The sequence below is a fragment of the Ranitomeya imitator genome, chromosome 8 (genome assembly GCF_032444005.1).
Source record: "Ranitomeya imitator isolate aRanImi1 chromosome 8, aRanImi1.pri, whole genome shotgun sequence".
Taxonomy (NCBI): Eukaryota; Metazoa; Chordata; class Amphibia; order Anura; family Dendrobatidae; genus Ranitomeya; species Ranitomeya imitator.
The window spans coordinates 108,359,691-108,375,362 of record NC_091289.1 but is presented as its reverse complement, the minus strand read 5'-3'; positions in this window follow the sequence as shown (position 1 = coordinate 108,375,362).

The window sequence follows — 15,672 nt, the reverse complement described above, 5'->3', positions numbered from 1 at the left end:
TGTTCAGTTGCTCTGTGTGTGCAGTCTGGCTTCCCTACTAAGCTCCCCCTGGTGGAGGTTGCGCTGTACTGCACTGCAGCTGCATGACACTATAGCTGACCAACACATTTAAATGGATTTCTGCATTTTTTTCTCTGCTCTGTTTGCTATGGATCGGCTCCATACCTTGGCGGATCAAATAGATAGTTTGACAGTTATGATACAAGACTTGTTTGTGGAACAGAGGGCCTTGTCCTCATCTGATAACCACCTGCAAAGGGAGCTTTCTGACACAGTTAAATCATTGCATTATTATCCAGCGTGAGATTCCTGTTTTGCCTGCCAAGTCTGAGGCAATGTCATTCAAGGAGCCAATGGAAGTTGGTGCCACCAATTTCAAGGAGAAGGAAAGGAAACGTCGACGTGATGGGAAATTATGTTTTTATTGTGGAGACCCAGGACACTGGAAGAAGGACTGCCCCTCTTGTCCATCGAGTAACAAGCTGCCGAGTCTGGGTGATGGTCTAGGTGGCCATCCAGACTCTCAGGTACCATTTTCGTCAATTCAAAAAGTTTTGTTAGAAGTGGAACTGTGTTCTGGAGGTGATTTTGCATCCACTTCAGCGTTTGTGGACTGTGGATCTTCCATGAACTTCATTGACTCTAGTTTGGTGTCCAAGTTAACGTTAGGGACATTTAGGCTAGAGACTCCCATCCATATCGTTGCCATTGATAAGACACCTTTGGCTCAAAATGTCCTTAAATTTGTCTTTGAGGAGTTCCTCCTCAAAGTGGGGTGCTTGCACCAGGAATGAATTTCATGTTATGCTATGAATAATCTTCCTGCAGGACTGGTGTTGGGGTTCCCCTGGTTGCAGAGGCATAATCCTGTTATAGACTGGGGATCTCAAGATATTGTTAAATGGGATCCTAATTGTTCCAATGGTTGTCTTTCTGCTGTATTTGTGTCCACCATTAGTCAGGAGGGTATTCCGGAGTACCTAAAGGACTTTGGGAACGTGTTCTCCGAAAAAGAGGCTGAGGTCTTACCACCCTATCGTTCTTATGATTGTACCATCAATCTTATTCCTGGTGCTAAATTGCCCAAGGTCCGTTTGTACAATCTTTCTGGCCCGCAACGTATTGCCATGAAAAACTATATCTCTGAAAGTCTTTGCAAAGGTCACATCCGTCCCTCTGTCTCACCTGTGGCCGCAGGATTTTTTTTTGTCAAGAAGAAAGATGGTGGTTTACGTCCATGCCTCGATTTCCAGGAACTAAATAAAATTATGGTGAGAAATACCTACCCTCTCCCAGTCATTCCTGATCTCTATAACCAATTGTCTGGGGCTAAGTGGTTTTCCAAACTGGATCTTAGGGGAGCATATCACTTTATCCATATTCAGGAGGGGGATGAGTGGAAAACAGCATTTCTCACCTCTGAGGGTCTGTTTGAGAACTTGGTCATGCCCTTTGGTCTCACGAACGTGCCCGCGGTGTTTCAAAATTTCATGAATTATGTATTTTCTGATTTTATCGGGCGCTTTATGGTTGTATACCTGGATGATATCCTTGTGTTCTTGCCGGACAAGAAATTCCACATTAGTCATTTACGTGGTGTTCTTCACAGGTTACGGGGAAATTCTCTGTTCGCTAAACCCAAGAAATGTTTGTTTTGTGTCCAGGAGCTTTCTTTTCTGGGGATCATCCTTTCTGCCAATGGGTATCGGATGGATCCCAGAAAGGTACAGGCCATTGTTGATTGGGTGCAACCCAGAGACCTCAGGGGGTTGCAGTGTTTTCTGGGTTTTGCCAATTATTATCGGAAATTCATTAAGGGATTTTCTCAGGTTGTCAAGCCTCTCACCGATCTCACTCGCAAAGGTGCTGATCTCAAAGTTTGGTCATCTTTGGCAGTTGAAGCATTTATTACATTAAAAAAGCGTTTTATGACTGCTCCTGTATTAGTTCAGCCCGATCCATCTGAACCATTCATTGTAGAGGTGGACACATCAGAGGTGGGAGTAGGGGCGGTGTTGTCTCAGGGACCCATTACTTTGACCAATTTAAGACCATGTGCCTTTTTTTCCTGGAAGTTTTCTTCTGCGGAGAGGAACTATGATGTTGGGAATCGGGATTTATTGGCAATAAAATTGGCTTTTGAAGAATGGAGGCATTTTTTGTAGGGTGCGGTTCATCGGATCACGGTGATTACTGATCACAAGAACTTGTCTTATATTGAAACTGCCAAACGGTTAACTCCTAGACAGGCTAGGTGGTCGCTTTTTTTCTCTCGTTTTCATTTTTCTATCACTTTTCGGCCTGGTTCCAAGAATGTCAAGGCTGATGCCTTATCTCGCAGTTTTGATCCGATATCACCCCCCCCCCCCGAACCTCCTTCCTCCATTCTTCAGCAGGGGGTGGTTGCTGTGGGGATATCCTCTGAATTGGAGCTGGAGATTCGAAAGGCTCAGTCTCTTGCTCCTCTCCTTGGCCTGACAATAAGCTTTTTGTCCCAGTTCAGTACCAATTGAGGGTTCTCCAGGAGTTCCACGATTCTGCTCTCAGTGGACACCCGGGGATCTCTGCCACCCGGAAAGCCATTGCTATGCTGTTTTGGTGGTCCTCTATGACCTCTAATGTTGCTATGTTTGTGTCTGCTTGTGATACCTGTGCCTGTGCTAAGAGCTACCATAACCAGCCGGCCGGGGAAATGGTGCCATTGCCAATTCCAGATAGACCTTGGACTCATTTGTCCATGGATTTTATCACTGACCTCCCTTCTTCTAATGGCAAAACTGTAATCTGGGTAGTGGTTGACAGATTCAGTAAACAGGCACATTTTGTACCTCTGGCAGGATTACCTAATGCTGAAACATGATCTAAGCTATTTATTGAGCATGTTGTATGGTTGCATGGTATGCCTTTGAATGTGGTTTCTGATAGAGGGGTACAATTTGTGTCCAAATTTTGGAGGGCCTTTTGTAAAAAACTGGGTGTTTGTTTGACGTTGTCTTCTGCTTACCATCCTGAGACTAATGGTCAGACGGAGAGGACCAATCTGTCTCTTGAACAGATTTTGAGGTGTCATGCTACGTCTCGGCAGGATGATTGGTGTTCTTCTTTGCCCCTGGCTGAGATTGCATTTAACAATCAGATTAACCAGTCCACGGGCACCTCCCCATTCTTCTGAAACTACGGTTTTCACCCTCATTTTGGTGAATTTTCTAGGCTGGATTCAGGATGTCCAGGGGCTGAAACGGCAGTGCAATTTTTGGGGGAGGTGTGGAGGGAGGTCCAGAAGAACATCGGAGAGGCTCAGGGCAAGCATAAACTTTTTGCGGATAAGGGACGGTGTGCGGGACCTATGTTCCTGGTAGGAGATAAAGTGTGGTTGTCTACCAGGAACATTTGTCTCAAGGTTCCTTCGGCTAAGCTAGGTCCCAGGTATATTGGTCCTTACGAGATCATTGAGGTGATCAATCAAGTTCCCTTTCGCTTACGACTTCCTCCGTCGCTTCGGATTCCCAATGTGTTCCATAAGTCCCTTCTTAAGTCATTTTTACCATCCTCTGCTGGGCCTCCATCCCCTCTGCCTCCGGTCTCTGTGGATGGTCAGACCGAGTATGAAGTGGAACAGATTGTAGATTCTCGCATGGCCCATAGTTCTATTCAGTACTTGGTCCATTGGAGGGGTTACGGTCCTGAGGATCGATCTTGGGTCCCGGCACGATCTGTCCATGCTAATCGACTGGTCCGGGCATTTCATGCACGTTATCCTGGAAAACCTGGGGGTCCGTTGGCCCCCCTTAAGAGGAGGGTACTGTCATGATCCGTTCTGGAGTTTAGTCCTGTCTGCTCTGTCTCTGGGTGGATCATGTCAAGGGTTAACTTTGATCTGCCTCATTCTGGGCTCGGGTTTGCTATTTAGCTCCCAGGTATCCTGAGGGTGGTGTCAGCTATAGCTCTGTCTTTGGCGTGTGAACCTGACTCTGGAAACCCTTGATTATGTATACACCTCCTCACATGTAAAGTGCCATGGAATAAATGGCGCTATAACAATAAATAATAATAATAATAATAATAATTTGTCGTGCTGTGAACCCTGACTTGTCCTGTGTATGTTATTTCCCCCTGCCTGCCCTTTCCCAGTGTCTCTTTGTTTGTCTGTAGTTCTGCTTGACTCTCTGGTTCTGATCTCCTGGCTTGGCTTTTTGACTTTGTGTCAGTTTGTCCCTATTGTACCGTGTTTTGCCCGTCCTGGTTTACTGATCCATTGCTTCGTCCTGACTATTTATTCTGTCTAATGTTGTGAATTCTGCTCTTGGGTTCCCTCCGGTGGTTATGAGTGGTAGTGCTGTGGTAGTTGGATCGCAGCATTTATCAGGTGTATCTATTTTTTGCAATTTGGGCTGGGCTATATAGCCTTGCTTGATCCGTTAGTCAGTGCCAGTTGACCATTGTTTTTGGAGGATTCACATCCCTTCTGGTCTCTCCTGTTTGCTGTGCTTTTCTTCAAAGATAAGTCCTGGCTTTGTTTTTGCTGTCCACCTGCTGTGGACCTTATAGTTCTGTGCATTTTCATGTTTTTGTCTTGTCCAGCTTAGTCTGTGAAGGATTTTTTGCAGCCTAACTATTTCTCTGGAGATGCAGATATACCCTCCATGTCTTTAGTCAGATATGGTGTTTTGTATTTTCTGTGGTGGATATTTTCTAGTGTTTTAATACTGACCGCATAGTACTCTGTTCTATTCTTTCTTTTTAGCTAGTATGGCCTCCTATGCTAAATCCTGATTTCATTTCTGCGTATGTTATTTTCCTCTCCTCTCACAGTCAATATTTGTGGGGGGCTGTCTTTCCTTTGGGGATTTTCTCTGAGGCAAGATAGGTTTCCTGTTTCTGTCTTTAGGGGTAGTTAGTTCTTAGGCTGTGTCGAGGGGTCTAGGGAGTGTTAGGTACCCCCCACGGCTACTTCTAGTTGCGCTGTTAAGTTCAGGGTTTGCGGTCAGTACAGGTTCCACCTTCTCCAGAGTACGTCTCATGCTGCTCCAAGGCCACCAGATCATAACAGTACAACTGGCCAACAATGAGTTAATTGCATCTCAGAAGAAGGGAGGAAAGATTTTGAGCCATTTTTTTTTCCTTAGCCTGTTTGGTCTGTTCCTCCCTCTTAATCTCTGGGTGGCTGCGGAACCTAGTAATAACATGAGTGTTCAGGAGTTAGTTTCTCGTGTGGATCAGCTTGCTGCTAGGGTACAGGGTATTTCAGATTATATTGTTCAGACTCCTGCCTTAGAACCTAGGATTCCCACTCCTGATTTATTCTTTGGTGACAGATCCAAATTTTTGAGTTTCAAAAATAACTGTAAACTGTTTTTTGCATTGAGACCCCGGTCTTCTGGTGATCCCATTCAGCAGGTTAAAATCATCATATCCCTGCTGCGTGGTGACCCACAGGATTGGGCATTTTCCCTGGAAACTGGCAATCCTGCTTTGCTTAATGTTGATTCTTTCTTTCAAGCATTGGGGTTATTGTATGATGAGCCTAATTCTGTGGATCAAGCTGAGAAAATCTTGCTGGACCTGTGTCAAGGTCAAGAAGCGGCAGAATCGTATTGCCAGAAATTTAGAAAATGGTCTGTACTGACTAAATGGAATGAGGATGCCTTGGCGGCAATTTTCAGAAAGGGTCTTTCTGAATCCGTTAAAGATGTTATGGTGGGGTTCCCCACGCCTGCTGGTCTGAGTGATTCTATGTCTCTGGCCATTCAGATTGATCGGCGCTTGCGCGAGCGCAGAGTTGTGCACACTGTGGCGTTGTCCTCTGAGCGGAGCCCTGAGCCTATGCAGTGTGATAGGATTTTGTCTAAAGCTGAACGTCAAAGATTCAGGTGTCAGAATAGGTTGTGTTTTTACTGCGGCAATTCTGCTCATATTATTTCTGATTGCCCTAAGCGTACAAAGAGAATCGCTAGTTCTGTTACCATCAGTACTGTACAACCTAAATTTCTGTTATCTGTGACCTTGATCTACTCGTTATCATCATTTTCTGTTATGGCATTTGTGGATTCAGGCGCCGCTCTGAACTTAATGGACTTAGAATTTGCCAGACATTGTGGTTTCCCCTTGCAGCCTTTGCAGAACCCTATTCCTTTAAGGGGCATTGATGCTACACCGTTGGCTAAAAATAAACCTCAGTTTTGGACACAGCTGACCATGCGCATGGCGCCAGCCCATCAGGAAGATTGTCGTTTTCTGGTGTTGCATAATTTGCATGATGATATTGTGCTGGGTTTTCCATGGTTACAGCTACATAATCCGGTGTTAGATTGGGGCAGGGGCCGTTTTGTCTCAGAGGAATTCTGATGGTTCCTTGATGAAACCGTGTGCCTTCTTTTCTCGGAAGTTTTCGCCTGCAGAACGCAATTATGATGTCGGCAATCGGGAGTTGTTGGCTATGAAGTGGGCATTTGAGGAGTGTCGACATTGGCTTGAGGGAGTCAAGCACCGTATTGTGGTCCTGACCGATCATAAGAATCTGATTTACCTCGAGTCTGCCAAATGGCTGAATCCTAGACAGGCTCGATGGTCCCTGTTTTTCTCCCGTTTTGATTTTGTGGTCTCGTACATTCCTGGTACTAAGAATGTTAAGGCGGATGCCCTCTCTAGGAGTTTTTTTCCTGATTCCCCTGGGGTTCTTGAGCCGGTCGGCATTCTGAAGGAAGGGGTGATTCTTTCTGCCATCTCCCCTGATTTACGACGGGTTCTTCAGGAGTTTCAGGCTGATAAACCTGACCGCTGTCCAGTGGGGAAACTGTTTGTTCCTGATAGATGGACTAGTAAAGTGATTTCTGAGGTTCATTGTTCTGTGTTGGCTGGCCATCCTGGGATTTTTGGTACCAGAGATTTGGTTGGTAGGTCCTTTTGGTGGCCTTCTTTGTCACGGGATGTGCGTTCTTTTGTGCAGTCCTGTGGGATTTGTGCGCGGGCTAAGCCTTGCTGTTCCCGCGCTAGTGGATTGCTTTTGCCTTTGCCGGTCCCTGAGAGACCTTGGACGCATATTTCTATGTGTTTTATTTCAGATCTTCCGGTTTCCCAGAGGATGTCGGTTATCTGGGTCGTTTGTGACCGGTTTTCTAAGATGGTTCATTTGGTACCTTTGCCTAAATTGCCTTCCTCTTCTGATTTGGTTCCGTTGTTTTTTCAGCATGTGGTTCGTTTGCATGGCATTCCGGAGAATATTGTTTCCGATAGAGGTTCCCAGTTTGTTTCTAGGTTTTGGCGAGCCTTTTGTGCTAGGCTGGGCATTGATTTGTCTTTTTCTTCCGCATTTCATCCTCAGACAAATGGCCAGACCAAGCGAACTAATCAGACTTTGGAAACTTATTTGAGATGCTTTGTGTCTGCTGATCAGAATGATTGGGTGGCTTTCTTGCCATTGGCCGAGTTTGCCCTTAATAATCGGGCTAGTTCTGCTACCTTGGTTTCGCCTTTTTTTGTAATTTTGGTTTTCATCCTCGTTTTTCTTCAGGGCAGGTTGAGCCTTCTGATTGTCCTGGTGTGGATTCTGTGGTTGACAGGCTGCAGCAGATTTGGGCTCATGTGGTGGACAATTTGGTGTTGTCTCAGGAGGAGGCTCAACGTTTTGCTAACCGTCGTCGGTGTGTTGGTTCCCGGCTTCGGGTTGGGGATTTGGTCTGGTTGTCTTCCCGTCATGTTCCTATGAAGGTTTCTTCCCCTAAGTTCAAGCCTCGGTTTATTGGTCCTTATAGGATTTCTGAGATTATCAATCCAGTGTCTTTTCGTTTGGCCCTTCCAGCCTCTTTTTCCATCCATAATGTGTTCCATAGATCTTTATTGCGGAAGTATGTAGTGCCCGTTGTTCCCTCTGTTGATCCTCCGGCCCAGGTGTTGATTGATGGGGAGTTGGAGTATGTGGTTGAGAAGATTTTGGATTCTCGTTTTTCGAGGCGGAGGCTTCAGTATCTGGTCAAATGGAAGGGTTATGGCCAGGAGGATAATTCTTGGGTTGTTGCCTCCGATGTTCATGCTGACGATTTGGTTCGTGCCTTTCATTTGGCTCGTCCTGATCGGCCTGGGGGCTCTGGTGAGGGTTCGGTGACCCCTCCTCAAGGGGGGGTACTGTTGTGAATTCTGCTCTTGGGCTCCCTCCGGTGGTTATGAGTGGTAGTGCTGCGGTAGTTGGATCGCAGCATTTATCAGGTGTATCTATTTTTTGCAATTTGGGCTGGGCTATATAGCCTTGCTTGATCCTTTAGTCAGTGCCAGTTGACCATTGTTTTTGGAGGATTCACATCCCTTCTGGTCTCTCCTGTTTGCTGTGCTTTTCTTCAAAGATAAGTCCTGGCTTTGTTTTTGCTGTCCACCTGCTGTGGACCTTATAGTTCTGTGCATTTTCATGTTTTTGTCTTGTCCAGCTTAGTCTGTGAAGGATTTTTTGCAGCCTAGCTATTTCTCTGGAGATGCAGATATACCCTCCATGTCTTTAGTCAGATGTGGTGTTTTGTATTTTCTGTGGTGGATATTTTCTAGTGTTTTAATACTGACCGCATAGTACTCTGTTCTATTCTTTCTTTTTAGCTAGTATGGCCTCCTATGCTAAATCCATTCATTTCTGCGTATGTTATTTCCCTCTCCTCTCACAGTCAATATTTGTGGGGGGCTGTCTTTCCTTTGGGAATTTTCTCTGAGACAAGATAGGTTTCCTGTTTCTGTCTTTAGGGGTAGTTAGTTCTTAGGCTGTGTCGAGGGGTCTAGGGAGTGTTAGGTACCCCCCACGGCTACTTCTAGTTGCGCTGTTAAGTTCAGGTTTTGCGGTCAGTACAGGTTCCACCTTCTCCAGAGTACGTCTCATGCTGCTCCAAGGCCACCAGATCATAACAGTCTAAATCCTTTTGTACTGTTGTGCTGTCTTGTGCTCAGACTTGGCTTTCCTGACCTCGCTCTCCCCACTAGGTGGCGTCTGTTCAGTTGCTCTGTGTGTGCAGTCTGGCTTCCCTACCAAGCTCCCCCTTGTGGAGGTTGCGGTGTACTGCACTGCAGCTGCATGATACTAACTCAGTGTGAGCCAACCTACCACACCAGGAAAAAAGTGCAAAGCCAGGAAAATATCATAAGGAGAGTAATACAGTAATCATTTTCTCCTAGATGAATTTATTGAGAGGTGTAATTTGTAAAATGCGGTAACTTTGGGGAGTTCTGCTGTACATTAGGGGCTCTACCAATGTGACACGGCACCCTCAAACCAGTCCAGCAAAATCTGAACTCCAAGATGGCGCTTCTTTATTTCTGAGCTTTGGCCTGTGCCTCAAATGTAGTTTTCGACTGCATATGGGGTATTGGTGTGCTCAGGAGAAATTGCACAACAATTTTTTCAGTACATTTTCCCCTATTAACCTTGTTAAAATAAAAAATTTGGGGCTAAAGGACATTTTTGTGGAAAATAATGTGATTTTTTTTATTTTCATGGTTCAACTTTATAAATTTCTGTGAAGCACCTGAGGATTTGAAGTTCTCACCACGCATCTAGATAAATTCCTTGAGGAGTCTAGTTTCTAAAATGGTGTCACTTGTGGGGGTTTCCACTGTTTAGATACATCAGGCGCTCTTCAACCGCGACATGACGTTCGATCTCAATTCCAGCCAATTTTGCGTTGAAAAAGTAAAACGGCGCTCCTTCCCTTCCGAGCTCTGTCATGCACCCAGTGTTTACCCTCACATATGGCATATCAGCGTATTCAGGACAAATTGTACAACTTTTGGGGTCCAATTTCTCTTGTTACCCTTGGAAAAATAAAAAAATTGGGGGCAAAAGATACTGTAATTTTTATGGAAAAAATATGATTTTTTATTTTCACGGCTCTAAGTTATAAACTTCTGTGAAGCACTTGGGGATTCAAAGTTCTCAACACATCTAGATAAGTTCCTTGGGTGTTGTATTTTCCAAAATGGGGTCACTTATGGGGGGGTTCCACTGTTTAGGTACATCAGGGGCTCTCCAACCATGACATTTCTCCTGATATCCTTGGGAAAATAAAAAAAATTGCATCTGAAGTAAATTTTTTGTGAAAAAAAGTTAAATGTAAATTTTTTTAAACATTTCAAAAAATACTGTGAAGCACCTGAAGGGTTAATAAACTTGAATGTGGTTTTGTTTACCTTGAGAGGTGCATTTTTTATAATGGTGTTTTTTGTATCTTCCATCATAGAGACCCCACAAATTGACTTCAAATGTGACGTGGTCCCTAAAATAAATGGTGTTGTAAAAATGAGAAATCGCTGGTCAATTTTTAACCCTTATAACTTCCTAACAAAAAAAAATTGTACCAAGATTGTTCTGATGTAAAGTAGACATGTAGGAAATGTTACTTATTAATTATTTTGTGTGACATATCTTTGTGGTTTAACCCCTTCATGACCCAGCCTATTTTGACCTTAAAGACCTTGCCGTTTTTTGCAATTCTGACCAGTGTCCCTTCATGAGGTAATAACTCAGGAACGCTTCAATGGATCCTAGCGGTTCTGAGATTGTTTTTTCGTGACATATTGGGCTTCATGTTAGTGGTAAATTTAGGTCAATAAATTCTGTGTTTATTTGTGATAAAAACGGAAATTTGGCGAAAATTTTGAAAATTTCGCAATTTTCACATTTTGAATTTTTATTCTGTTAAACCAGAGAGTTATGTGACACAAAATAGTTAATAAATAACATTTCCCACACGTCTACTTTACATCAGCACAATTTTGGAAACAAAATTTTTTTTTGCTAGGAAGTTATAAGGGTTAAAATTTGACCAGCGATTTCTCATTTTTACAACGAAATTTACAAAACCATTTTTTTAGGGACCACCTCACATTTGAAGTCAGTTTGAGGGGTCTATATGGCTGAAAATACCCAAAAGTGACACCATTCTAAAAACTGCACCCCTCAAGGTGCACAAAACCACATTCAAGAAGTTTATTAACCCTTCAGGTGCTTCACAGCAGCAGAAGCAACATGGAAGGAAAAAATGAACATTTAACTTTTTAGTCACAAAAATGATTTTTCAGCAACAATTTTTTTATTTTCCCAATGGTAAAAGGAGAAACTGAACCACGTACGTTGTTGTCCAATTTGTCCTGAGTACGCTGATACCTCATATGTGGGGGTAAACCACTGTTTGGGCGCACGGCAGGGCTTGGAAGGGAAGGAGCGCCATTTGACTTTTTGAATGAAAAATTGGCTGCACTCTTTAGCGGACACCATGTCACATTTGGAGAGCCCCCGTGTGCCTAAAAATTGGAGCTCCCCCACAAGTGACCCCATTTTGGAAACTAGACGCCCCAAGGAACTTATCTAGATGCATAGTGAGCCCTTTAAATCCCCAGGTGCTTCACAAATTGATCCGTAAAAATGAAAAAGTACTTTTTTTTCACAAAAAAATTCTTTTAGCCTCAATTTTTTCATTTTCACATGGACAACAGGATAAAATGGATCCTAAAATTTGTTTGGCAATTTCTCCTGAGTACACCGATACTTCACATGTGGGGGTAAACCACTGTTTGGGCACATGGTAAGGCTCGGAAGGGAAGGAGCGCCATTTGACTTTTTGAATGAAAAATTATCTCCATCGTTAGCGGACACCATGTCGCGTTTGGAGAGACCCTGTGTGCTTAAACATTGGAGCTCCCCCACAAGTGACCCCATTTTGGAAACTGGACCCCCCAAGGAACTTATCTAGATGCCTAGTGAGCACTTTAAACCCTCAGGTGCTTCACAAATTGATCCGTAAAAATGAAAAAGTACTTTTTTTTCACAAAAAATATATTTTCGCCTCAATTTTTTCATTTTCACATGGGCAATAGGATAAAATGGATCCTAAAATTTGTTGAGCAATTTCTCCCGAGTACGCCGATACCTCATATGTGGGGGTAAACCACTGTTTGGGCACACGGCAGGGCTCGGAAGGGAAGGCGCGCCTTTTAACTTTTTGAATGGAAAATTAGCTCCAATTGTTAGCGGACACCATGTCGCATTTGGGGAGCCCCTGTGTGCCTATGCAATGGAGCTCCCCCACAAGTGACCCCATTTTGGAAACTAGACCCCCCAAGGAACTTATCTAGATGCATACTGAGCACTTTAAACCCCCAGGTGCTTCACAGAAGTTTATAATGCAGAGCCATGAAAATAAAAAATAATTTTTCTTTTCTCAAAAATGATTTTTTAGCCTGGAATTTCCTATTTTGCCAATGGTAATAGGAGAAATTGGACCACAAATGTTGTTGTCCAGTTTGTCCTGAGTATGCAGATACCCCATATGTGGGGGTAAACCACTGTTTGGGCGCACGGCAGGGCTCAGAAGGGAAGGCACGCCATTTGGCTTTTTAAATGGAAAATTATCTCCAATCATTAGCGGACACCATGTCGCGTTTGGAGAGCCCCTGTGTGCCTAAACATTGGAGATCCCCCACAAAATACCCCATTTTGGAAACTAGACCCCCAAAGGAACTAATCTAGATGTGTAGTGAGCACTTTGAACCCTCAAGTGCTTCACAGAAGTTTATAACGCAGAGCCATGAAAATAAAAAAAAAAAATTATTTTCTCAAAAATGAATTTTAGCCCGCAATTTTTTATTTTCCCAAGGGTAACAGGAGAAATTTGACCCCAAAAGTTGTTGTCCAGTTTCTCCTGAGTACGCTGATACCCCATATGTGGGGGTAAACCACTGTTTAGGCACATGCTGGGGCTCGGAAGTGAAGTAGTGACGTTTTGAAATGCAGACTTTGATGGAATGCTCTGTGGGCGTCACGTTGCGTTTGCAGAGCCCCTGATGTGGCTAAACAGTAGAAACCCCCCACAAGTGACCCCATTTTGGAAACTAGACCCCCAAAGGAACTTATCTAGATGTGTGGTGAGCACTTTCAACCCCCAAGTGCTTTACAGAAGTTTATAACGCAGAGCCGTGAAAATAATAAATACGTTTTCTTTCCTCAAAAATAATTTTTTAGCCCAGAATTTTTTATTTTCCCAAGGGTTACAGGAGAAATTGGACCACAAAAGTTGTTGTCCAGTTTCTCCTGAGTACGCTGATGCCCCATGTGTGGGGGTAAACCACTGTTTGGGCACACGTGGGGGCTCAGAAGGGAAGTAGTGACTTTTGAAATGCAGACTTTGATGGAATGGTCTGCGGGCGTCACGTTGCGTTTGCAGAGCCCCTGGTGTGCCTAAACAGTACAAACCCCCCACAAGTGACCCCATTTTGGAAACTAGACCCCCCAAGGAACTTATCTAGATATGTGGTGAGCACTTTGAACCCCCAAGTGCTTCACAGACGTTTACAACGCAGAGCCGTGAAAATAAAAAATCATTTTTCTTTCCTCAAAAATGATGTTTTAGCAAGCAATTTTTTATTTTCTCAAGGGTAACAGGAGAAATTGGACCCCAGTAATTGTTGCGCAGTTTGTCCTGAGTATGCTGGTACCCCATATGTGGGGGTAAACCACTGTTTGGGCACACGTCGGGGTTCGGAAGTGAGGGAGCACCATTTGAATTTTTGAATACAAGATTGGCTGGAATCAATGGTGGCGCCATGTTGCGTTTGGAGACCCCCTGAAGTGCCTAAACAGTGGAAACCCCTCAATTCTACATCCAACACACCCCTAACCCTTATCCCAACTGTAGCCGTAACCCTAATCACAACCCTAACCCCAACACACCCCTAACCACAACCCTAACCCCAACACACCCCTAACCCTAACCACAACCCTAATTCCAACCCTAACCCTAAGGCTATGTGCCCACGTTGCGGATTCGTGTGAGATATTTCCGCACCATTTTTGAAAAATCCGCGGGTAAAAGGCACTGCGTTTTACCTGTGGATTTACCGTGGATTTCCAGTGTTTTTTGTGCGGATTTCACCTGTGGATTCCTATTGAGGAACAGGTGTAAAACGCTGCGGAATCCGCACAAAGAATTGGCATGCTGCGGAAAATACAACGCAGCGTTCCCGCGCGGTATTTTCTGCACCATGGGCACAGCGGATTTGGTTTTCCATATGTTTACATGGTGCTGTAAACCTGATGGAACACTGCTGCGGATCCGCAGCGGCCAATCCGCACCGTGTGCACATAGCCTAATTCTAAAGGTATGTGCACACGCTGCGGAAAACGCTGCGGATCCGCAGCAGTTTCCCATGAGTTTACAGTTCAATGTGAACCTATGGGAACCAAAAATCGCTGTACACATGCTGCGGAAAAACTGCACGGAAACGCAGCGGTTTACATTCCGCAGCATGTCACTTCTTTCTGCGGATTCCGCAGCGGTTTTACAACTGCTCAAATAGAAAATCGCTGTTGTAAAACCGCAGTGAAATGCGCAGAAAAACCGCGGTAAATCCACGATAAATCGGCAGCGGTTTAGCACTGTGGATTTTTCAAATCCGCTGCGGAAAAATCCGCATAGGACCAGAATACGTGTGCACATACCGAAACCCTAACCCTAGCCCTAACCCTAGCCCTAACCCTAGCCCTAACCCTACCCCTAACCCTAACCCTACCCCTAACCCTAACCCTAGCCCTAACCCTACCCCTAACCCTAACCCTACCCCTAACCCTACCCCTACCCCTAACCCTAACCCTACCCCTAACCCTACCCCTAACCCTAACCCTAGTTCTTACCCCAACCTTAGTGAAAAAAAAAAAAATTCTTTATTTTTTTTATTGTCCCTATCTATGGGGGTGACAAAGGGGGGGGGGTCATTTACTATTTTTTTTATTTTGATCACTGAGATAGGTTATATCTCAGTGATCAAAATTCACTCTGGAACGAATCTGCCGGCCGGCAGATTCGGCGGGCGCACTGCACATGCGCCCGCCATTTTGGAAGATGGCGGCGCCCAGGAAAGAAGACGGACGGACCTCGGGCGGCCAGGTAAGTATAAGGGGGGGGGAGATCAGGGCACGGGGGGGCGTCGGAGCACGGGGGGGTGGATCGGATCATGGGGGGGTGGATCGGAACACGGGAGGGAGGATTGGAGCACGGGGAAGGATTGGAGCACGGGGTGAGGGATCGCTGTGCGGGGGGGGTGGATCGGAGCACGGGGGGGTCGCTGTGTGCGGGGGGGGATCGGAGTGCGGGGGGGTTTGATTGGAGCGCGGGGGGTGTGATTGGTGCACGGGCAAGCGGACAGGAGGACGGGGGAGCGGAGCACAGGACGGAGGGGAGCGGACCACAGATCGGGGGGCTGGGGGGGCGATCGGAGGAGTGGGGTGGGTGCACATAAGTGTTTCCAGCCATGGCCGATGATATTGCAGCATCGGCCATGGCTGGATTGTAATATTTCACCAGTTTTTTAGGTGAAATATTACAAATCGCTCTGATTGGCAGTTTCACTTTCAACAGCCAATCACAGCGATCGTAGCCACGAGGGGGTGAAGCCACCCCCCCTGGGCTAAACTACCACTCCCCCTGTCCCTGCAGATCGGGTGAAATGGGAGTTAACCCTTTCACCCGGCCTGCAGGGACGCGATCTTTCCATGACGCATATGCTGCGTCATGGGTCGGAATGGCACCGACTTTCATGACGCAGCGTATGCGTCAAAGGTCGGGAAGGGGTTAAGGGCATGAAAATTCAAAGTTGGAAAATTGGAACATTTTCAACATTTTTGCTAAATTTCAGTTTTTTTTTACAAAT